A 9911-nucleotide genomic window follows, 5' to 3' on the forward strand; every position below is an offset into this window, starting at 1 on the left:
CACGCAGCAAGACTTCGAACAAGGGAACCTTGTTCTGCTGTACTCGATAAAAGGACATAAACAGAAGATGAAGTTTCGGGGGCTAGGGCCTTTCAGGGTACGCGTGATCGGTAGGACCGGAAATGTCGAGTTGGAAACACTTGATGGTGAGGGAATAGGCTTTTTTAATGGCAGTCGCATTAAAAAGTACTATCCTCCTTCACATCTATTACATGAGTCACCCATGCTAGAACCCCCACTGAACGTCTGCGTGGCTAGTGTAACTGACCTGACAAATCAGGACAAAGAAGTAGTGGCACCGGCATACCTGCAGATCACGGTTGCTGGTGCGCAGATCGGATGCTGTACGCTCGCGTAGTGAATGCCGGAAGGTCCCCAAGAACAATAGAACTCTACTTTTTGCACAAATTACAAGGTAAAAAGCATGAACGACAAGAGCAAGAGACCAATTGGGTGCAATCTCTCCCCATTACTTGTGTGAGTGCTCCACAAAGCATGTATTTTATGTATTATTCATCTTCAAGCTCAAATAATAGCCCAAATTACAAAATAGCAAGCTTTTAGCTTTTGAGTTTGCTTTAACACAAAATAGGAATAAAGCTAATGGACGGTGCCCAAAGAGTCTGGCATGCCCAATACAATGTCCAAATAGAAATAACATAATCGTGCACCCATGCGCATACAAAATAATAATAAATAACCGACGCCTCAATAAATAGGCGTGACAAAATATAGGCGCCATGCCTAAGGTATGCGCCCATCAAAATATAATCCATAAATCGAATACTCGCTATCCTCCAATGCTTTCCTCCGCCACTGTTGCTATCTCTACACATCAGCTGAAGCATTCACAATCATTAGTAAAATAATACAATTAAACCGACAAAAGTGAATACCTAGCAGTCTTTAGCTACATAAATAAATCAATTGGTTAGAAATAAATCCTAACCTTAATTTATTACGAGTGCGCACTCTAAACTCATAAACGTTTATTAATTTAATATGTATTTTGCGGAATCACCCGCTATGGAATCACCCATGTACACACTAAATTAATGAGACGCCCGAAAAGGACAGGCGTCCCCATCAACTTCTCGCACAAAGAATCCACTTTGTGTATGAGCCCCAGTCATCAAATTTTACGGAATCCACCGTAAAACCTCACAGAATCCACCGTGGCACGGAATCCACCATGAAATATGCCTCCTAGCATCATACCCCCGAGGTGGGATAGTAATTGACCTCAATTGCTATTAGCTGAATGTGGAGCTAACAGAGTGGGAAAAGCATTTAAGTCTCTAGCGTGCATCCATTGGGCTTCCTCTACATGATGGTTCTTAAATTTAACTAGATATCTAGAATATCTTCGGCCAGTTCTAGTGGTCATAAAGTCAGTGTCTATGATAGCTTCAGGTTCAAGTATTTCAGTCTCTTCCTCTAACAAAGGTGGATTTTCATAAACAGGGTGTACAGGTAATTGGCCTCTAAAGGGTCTTAATAAACTAATGTGAAATATGTTGTGAATTTTCCAGTGAGGTGGTAATTCTAACTTGAATGCATTGTCATTTATTTTATGAATGATCCTAAATGGTCCATAGAATCTAGGGGCTAATTTGACAACTGGGTGTCTATCTACACTTTGTAGTCTACGTTTTTCTATTCTCAACCAAACATAGTCATCAATTTTGAAATTCATTGCTTGTCTTTTCTTATTGGCTTGTTTGGTATATGATTGCTGGGCTTTGGCAATCATATCTTTAACCTCATCAAAAATAGTATTATGCATACTAGCAATATCATCAGCACTCTGAATTCTATTTGACAAAGATGCAACAGGTGTAGATAATCTATAACCATAAATCACTTCAAACGGTGCTTTCTTTGTAGATGTGTGTGGTGTATTGTTATATGCAAACTGTAATAAATGCAAATGTGTATCCCATGTCTGAGGTTTAGAAATAGTATATGCACGTAAGAGATCTAGAATAGTGCTATTAGTGGCTTTTGTTTGTCCATTAGTTTCAAGATGAAATGCAGATGAGAAATCAACCTTTGTGCCTAGGTTAGCAAAGAGAGTAATGTAAAAGTTGTTACAAAATCTAGAATCACGATCTGAAATAATAACTTTTGGCAATCCATGGTTAGTGAAAACAGTTTTCAAAAACAATTGTGCTGCTTGTGATGCTGTTAAAGTTTTCTTACATGGAATGAAATATGCTTGTTTACTAAACCTATCTACTACTGTCCAAATCATATCATGGTTAGATTTAGTATTAGGTAAACCAGTAATAAAATCCATAGAAATTTGTTCCCAAGGTTTAGATGGAATAGACAAAGGCATAAGTAATCCATACTGTTTACCATGATGTCTCTTAACTCTTTGACAAATCAAACATTCAGAAACAAAGTTAGATACATCAGTGTCCATATGCGGCCAATAAAAATCTTCAGTTAATGTACGTAAAGTAGATATGATACCTCTATGACCTTGATATGGAGGACAATGAATCTCATTCAAAACAAAAGATCGGAATGGAATTGTAACACACAATCTCTTTTCATAAAACATAAATCCATCATTATATGACAATGAATCAATAGGAATCAAGTTATTTTGAGCTAATTTATTCCAATCAGCATGAAAAGTAATATCCTGATGATAAGTATCTTTCATAGCAATCAAAGAATCAAAAGATATAATAGAAATATTATGAATGGCAGGTCTTCTACTTAATGCATCAGCCACTACATTTTCTTTTCCGGGTTGATATTGAATGATAGGATGAAAACTTTGAATAAAGGAGGCCCATTTGATATGTCGATCAGATATTTGGGGTTGGCTAAGTAAATGTCTAATACTTTGCTGATCGGTCTTAATCATAAATTCTGAACCCATTAAGTAGTGTTTCCACTATCTTAATGCTTGTACAACAGCTAATAGTTCTTTGTCATATGTTAAATATTTCAGTTCAGAAGGTTTCAGCTTACAACTAGAATAGACTATAGGATGATTGTCTTGCATAAGTACAGCTCCTATTCTTGATCCACTAGCGTCGGTCACTACTAGAAAGAATGGTCTATTAAAATCAGGCAACTGTAGGACAGGGGCATGGGTTAATGCATGTTTCAATAAGTCAAAGGATTTCTGTTGATTTTCGGACCAATGATAGACAATTCCTTTCTTCAGAAGTTTAGTCAGTGGTAAAGCAAGTAAGGAAAAATTACGTACAAACTTCCTATAGAAACTAGCAAGACCAAGGAATGAGTGTAACTCATGCACATTTTTAGGTACAGGCCAATTCAATATTGCATCTATTTTCTTAGGGTCAACTTTAACTCCATCAGATGATACAATATGACCTAAATACTGAATTTCTGTTTTAAAGAATTCACTCTTTTCAGGATTTGCATACAGTTGATTATCTTTTAGTAACTGGAAAACCAATGACAAATGCTCATAATGTTCTTTCTCATTTTGACTAAACACCAAAATATCATCAAAGAAGACAATTACACAATACTGATATTTCAAAACTATACGGTTCATCATTCTACTAAACGTAGCAGGTGTATTAGTCAATCCAAATGGCATCACTAAAAATTTGTAATGACCGAACTGTGTTCTAAATGCAGTTTTGAATATGTCTGACGTATCTAGTCTCACCTGATGATAACCAGACTTAAGGTCTATTTTACTAAATATAGCAGATCCTTGTAGTTTGTCCATAAGGTCATCAACTCTAAGAATGGGATACCTATTCTTTACAGTGATCTTATTTAATGCTCGATAGTCAATGCATATATGATAGGTATTATTCTTTTTCTTGACTAACAGAACAGGTGCACCAAATGGAGAACTACTAGGTCTAATCAATCCTCTATTTAGTAATTCCTCAACTTGACTTTGAATTTCTTTTTGCTCTATCTGGTTATGCCTATATGGTGCTTTGCAAGGTGGTTGTGTGCCAGGAATCAAATCTATTTTATGGTCTTCTAGACGTGAAGGAGGTAAACCAGGTGGTAGGTCTTCGGCAAAACAGTCCTTAAAATGTGCAAGAAATTCTTTATGCCTAGGGTGCATATGATTTTCTTTTACTTGCAATTCATTCACCCAAATGAGATAGGATTTACTACTCTTGCGTATTGCACGTTTAGCTTGAGTATGTGAAAGCAGTGGAAAAACATTAGATGCATGCATACCATACAATGCAATATGTTTTCCTTGAAAATTAATATTCATTGAATGTGTGGAATAGTCTATATCTGGGTTATGATGATGACGCCAAGGCATACCTAAAATAATGTCACTCGACTGTAATGGAACAACTAGAAATTTTTTTCTTTCAGTGTATTGACCAATTTGAATCTCTAAGTCTTGCACTTCCTGTGTACCATTATACCTAGTGCCTAAGAATGCTGCTTTAATGCGATAATGCGTAGGTACAGTCTGTAACTTCAATTCTTTTACTAGTTTTGCTGAAATAAAATCATGAGTGCTACCGTCATCATGCAAAATAATCTTTTCCTTTCCATGCACCAAACATTTCATAGTCAATAAAGAATGTGGAGTTGGCATACCTGGTAAAGTATCCGAAGGAGTAGTAGTGTCGTCGTCATCTTCTGTAAAATCAGGCATATCTTCATGTTCGTCATCGTCCATTGCTCCAAGGTAGTTGATATGGGCAGGTGGCTTCTTCGAATGGCAATTTGCTGCTAGATATCCAGGCTGGTGGCATTTATAGCATACTATTGGTTTGGCTTTGGTTACATTGTTTGCAATGGCAGGAAGTCTAGGTACATTAGGATTTGGCTGTGGAATAGGCTTGGAATTTTGATTCACATTGGATGGTAAAGCAGGTGGTTTTGCCCAATTTTTACAGAAAGATGATGAAGAGAAACGACCTGGATTAAATCTTCTAAAATTGGAGTTGAATTGCTTAGATCCATAGTTACCATTGGCTTGGAATTGCTGTGGATGTCTGTCTCTACCTCGCAGCTTGTCTTCAGTGTCATGAGCTAGTGAAATGGCGTCTTCAAGAGTAGCAGGCTTGAACATGTTAACTTCAGCGTACTAATGCCCAAGGAGTCCAGACATATACTTGCGCTTGTGTGTCGCTTCAGGTATGTCTTCAAGCATGCGTAATTGGAGTAGTGCATTCCAAAAACGCTCTGTATACTGAGGAATAGGCTCACGATCCCGTTGCTGAAGAAGATCCCATTGCTTAATGGCTTTCTCATGAAATTGTGGAGGAAGGAAATTCTGCATGAACTTCTTCTTGAAATTCTCCCAGGTAGCGGGATAATCTATACTCTTGCGTACTACAGTCCACCACAGAGATGCTTTGTCCACTAAATGATTAGTGACACACTTGATTTTATCTTTTTCTGCATAGGTTTCCTCATGAAAGAAGTCGTCAAATTGACTAATGAATGCAAGAACAGTTTTTCCCTCTCGTATGCCATTGAAAGTATGGAATTTGAAACTTCTTTTACTTATCTTTGATTCCTTGCGGATGATTTGAGCTTCGAGAGTTGCGTCGATGGTACGTCAGATAAGATCTTCAGATTGAGGTTCTTCTTTGTCGGTAGATGATCTTTGTAAATTTGCCAATTGAACTTGCAATGCTTGCCTAGCCCTTCATTCTTCATCCAATTGCATCATGATTAAATCCAGCTTTTGCTCCATCGTAGGCTCAGCTAGGTCGCCTTCAGCCATTAAATCGTCCATATGTGGTTCTGTCATCCTGCAAAACTCAAAAGACCTTTCTCACTCAAAATCAAGTTAGCGGGATGAGCGTAGCTCAAGTTCGGGAATACAAGGCTTATATATTTTTGGGTGTGGCTTTCACAAGCTTCGGAAAATCTGTGTTTTATCCTTCTTCATATACTGAAAATGCTTTAGCAAGCCTGTGTATGCGTAGAGTACCTTCCAATGAACAACTTTGCAGTTCGGAGTTTCTGCGCAAGAACAACCCTTCTATGAGTTTTGGACAAAAGTCAGTTTTGATTCTAGTTGACTTGTCTGACTTGCAAAGTACCAGACTAATGTGACTTGTAGAGTTTGTAAACTTGCAGAACTTGCTTGCTTTGTCAGACTTGCAGAAACTTTGACTTGTTAGAACTTGCTGAACTTGACTAGTTGTGTGTGACTTGAAGTTTGTGATGACTTGACTGATTATTAGAGCTTGTGTGATTAAGCTTAGTAGCTTAATGGACAGCCAACGGCGAAAATCGTGGGGGGGGGGGGGGCTTTTTTTGAACGCGGCGGAATTTTCAGAACATACTCTGAGATCTCACGTTGCAATTTGGAAGCTTTAAGCTTCTTAAAGCTTATAAAGCTTTAATAATAAGCTTAATAAAAAATAAAAGCTTTTAAGCTTGTAAGCTATGGAGCTTATCTCTCTAGTTGTTGACGACTTGATGAAGAAGATGTAGGAGTGGTCCTCCACCTCTACAGACCGGTCCTTCGCGATCCGATGATGGAAACAGGGGTTCTTGATCGCCAGAAATCTGCCTGTATCGACCATTCGTGACGAGATTGACCGTAGAGCCCGATCGTTCCAGGAGCTCTGCCTTCGCACAAGATGGGTAGCGATTGGAAGCTCTTGATCTAAGCTTCACTTTGATACCACTGGTGCGCAAATCGGATGCTGTATGCTCGCGTAGTGAATGCCGGAAGGTCCCCAAGAACAATAGAACTCTATTTTTTGCACAAATTACAAGGTAAAAAGCATGAACACAAGAGCAAGAGACCAATTGGGTGCAATCTCCCCCCATGCTTTGTGTGAGCGCTCCACAAAGCATGTATTTTATGTATTATTCATCTTCAAGCTCAAATAATAGCCCAAATTACAAAGTAGCAAGCTTTTAGCTTTTGAGTTTGCTTTAACACAAAATAGGAATAAAGCTAATGGACAGTACCCAAAGAGTCTGGCATGCCCAATACAATGTCCAAATAGAAATAACATAATCTTGCGCCCATGTGCATACAAAATAATAATAAATAACCGACGCCTCAATAAATAGGCGTGACAAAATATAGGCCCCATGCCTAAGGTATGCGCCCATCAAAATATAATCCATAAATCGAATACTCGCTATCCTCCAATGCTTTCCTCCGCCACTGCTGCTATCTCTACACATCAACTGAAGCATTCACAATCATTAGTAAAATAATACAATTAAACCGACAAAAGTGAATACCTAGCAGTCTTCAGCTACATAAATAAATCAGCTGGTTAGAAATAAATCCTAACCTTAATTTATTACGAGTGCGCACTCTAAACTCATAAACGTTTATTAATTTAATATGTATTTTGCGGAATCACCCGCTATGGAATCACCCATGTACACACTAAATTAATGAAACGCCCGAGAAGGACAGGCGTCCCCATCAACTTCTCGCACAAAGAATCCACTTTGTGTATGAGCCCCGGTCATCAAAGTTTACAGAATCCACCATAAAACCTCACGGAATCCACCATAGCACCGAATCCACCGTGAAATATGCCTTCTAGCATCAGTTGCAGCAGGAGCGGTGTATTCTTTCGACGCCTTGATTGATGAAGGTGCTGACTACAACATCCTAACACATGACCATTAGACACGCATTGGTCAACCACAACTACAGCTCACTAACGCTCAACTCACCCCATTTGGGGGTACCGCTTACCCACTCCTAGGGAAATGCAAGGTGGTCGTTTCGATCGAGTCTGAAAGTTTACCAGCCTTCTTCCATGTGTTGCCTGACACTAAGGACGTTGGTAATGTGTCACTATTAGGTCGCACTTTCAAGAGACAAACCAGCTATAATGTGGATTACAACTTAAATCACATACATCTTGCTATCGACAATGTGCGCATAGTGACGACTTTCAGCAAGGGCTGCCCTAACTCCCCCACTTTTACGAAGCCGCCGATAGATTCAGTGTGTTCTTGAAAGTGAAGTGACTGAATCTGCGCGTCTCGATGGCGATGCCGAATTTGGTCATTTCCTCTTCTGAGAATGGTAGTTTGCCTCCTTTGTCCTGTCCTGCCATGGCGGTGACCTGTCAACACACCATGCCAACATTACTGCCTAACAATCGGCTTATTTCTAATTAGAACTAAGTTTGAGAGAAAAATAGATGGGCCCAAAGTGGGTACACTTGCTTAGAGACTTGACCATTGCTATTGTTTTATTCTACAATATTCTTTCATAGAAACTTTCTTAATTATAACAATCTGCTAGCTAGATAACATAACTTTTCATCTTTGCTCTGCTCTTGCTCACCTTGCTTCCCTCTCCGTCAGGAATCTTTCAAAGAATCCTTCCTAGGATTAGCACAGGATGGGCGAGGTAAGCACTATTTCGCGTGGGTTGACTTACCTAGCCAATAGCCAATCATAGAAGTTTGGATTGTATTCGAGTTGGGCATGACAATCCAGAGTAGATGGTTGGATGGAGACTTGGGAAATGTAGGTCAAAACATCGTGGAAGAGATCTCCGGTACTGAGGCGACTGGCAACATGTAATTCCTCTTTGGTGAGGAATTGGTCAATGTAGGGGTGGGCGAGCACATGCTCGTCCAAATGCTGATCACGGGTGATGGCCAAGACCCTAAATGAGATAGGTGCCACGTAAGTGGGGTCATATTCGATAGTTTTGATTGCCCTGCCCTGCTCAGCATTGGTCATTATGCGAAAACCTTTTTTCTCCCATTGGATCCTTAGCGTAAACCACTGCTGCAAGAATGTGGAAGGTGAGCTTGCCATCTGTGTGAGCTCTTGCAGCTCCTGTTCAGGAGCAGAACGCGGAGGCTTACGATAAGAAGTGATAAGTCTTCTAAGTGCAGCCTCATCCTTCGATATTTCCTCGTTTGCTATCAGTTCGGCAACAATTTTGGGAACTTTAGTGGTCATAAGTTCGTATTTCTCCCAAGTGCATGGTAATGCACGAACATGCGAAGCAAGCGTTTCGTCAAGAAGACCTAGGTCTAGCCTCTCATAGCTTCTAGAAAATGTAGTGAAAGTTTCATCTAACATTTTTATGTAGGTTATTAAATCATCCCCAGAAGTTGTGGCAAGGTCCTTAGCCAAAGAGAGGAAAGGTCGTACTGCATATGAAGGTTTAAGACCCTCTGGTAGGGCTGGTGCAACTGGACTAGATAGTTGTGACTTCCTCATCGGTGTCACGGGTCGGGCCTCGTAATGGGAAGCACTTTGAGATGTTGTAGGAAGCTCTAGAGGCATGGGGGTTGTACTCGGTTCTGAGTGAGCAGTCATCGTGGTTTGTAAGTTCTCAGGATTAGGTAGGTTTAAGGCCTGGGGTATTTGCTTTGGTCAATAGATGAGCTGAGGCTTGTTAGCCACCGCTGGCCCTGGCCTGTTAATTGTGTTCTGGGCGCCACTTGTGCAAACCTTTCTCATTAGGGTGAGATTGCTTGTAGATGAGCTTCTTAGCTGGCCCTTTTTAGGCACCCAAATCCAGGGATTGCCCTCGTGGTATCCTTGTGCTCGCAAGAGGTCTTTGGGAATCCAGCCCGGCGTGGTTGTGCGTCTACAGCGATAGCGCCTAGACTGCCTCTTGGGTCGGGATGGTTGATAATTTGGACGTTTAGGATCACACTTGGGTGGTTTACCCGGATGTGGTTTTTGCGGTTTCGGCACCCATAGAAACTTGAACTCTTTGGCCTTGTGAGCGCTCTTGGTGGGCGTGAGAGGGGCAGGCGGTGGATTACAGTATGTGCGCGGATTTCCTGAGGAATTTCGACAAAAGCAGGAATTGTGGCACCGTCACAGTAAGGACAGGGGAGCAAGAAAGGAGAATCGAAGTGCCCCTCAATGCAACGATCATAGAAAAGGCCCTGGGGCTTGTGCCAAAGAAAGAGAGAAGGCCGAGGCGAGACGTTTACACCATGCTAGGGGTCAAG

Source organism: Lygodium microphyllum, chromosome 10 (assembly GCF_053477565.2).
Source record: "Lygodium microphyllum isolate KBCC chromosome 10, Lygodium_microphyllum_v1.1.10, whole genome shotgun sequence".
NCBI lineage: Eukaryota > Viridiplantae > Streptophyta > Polypodiopsida > Schizaeales > Lygodiaceae > Lygodium > Lygodium microphyllum.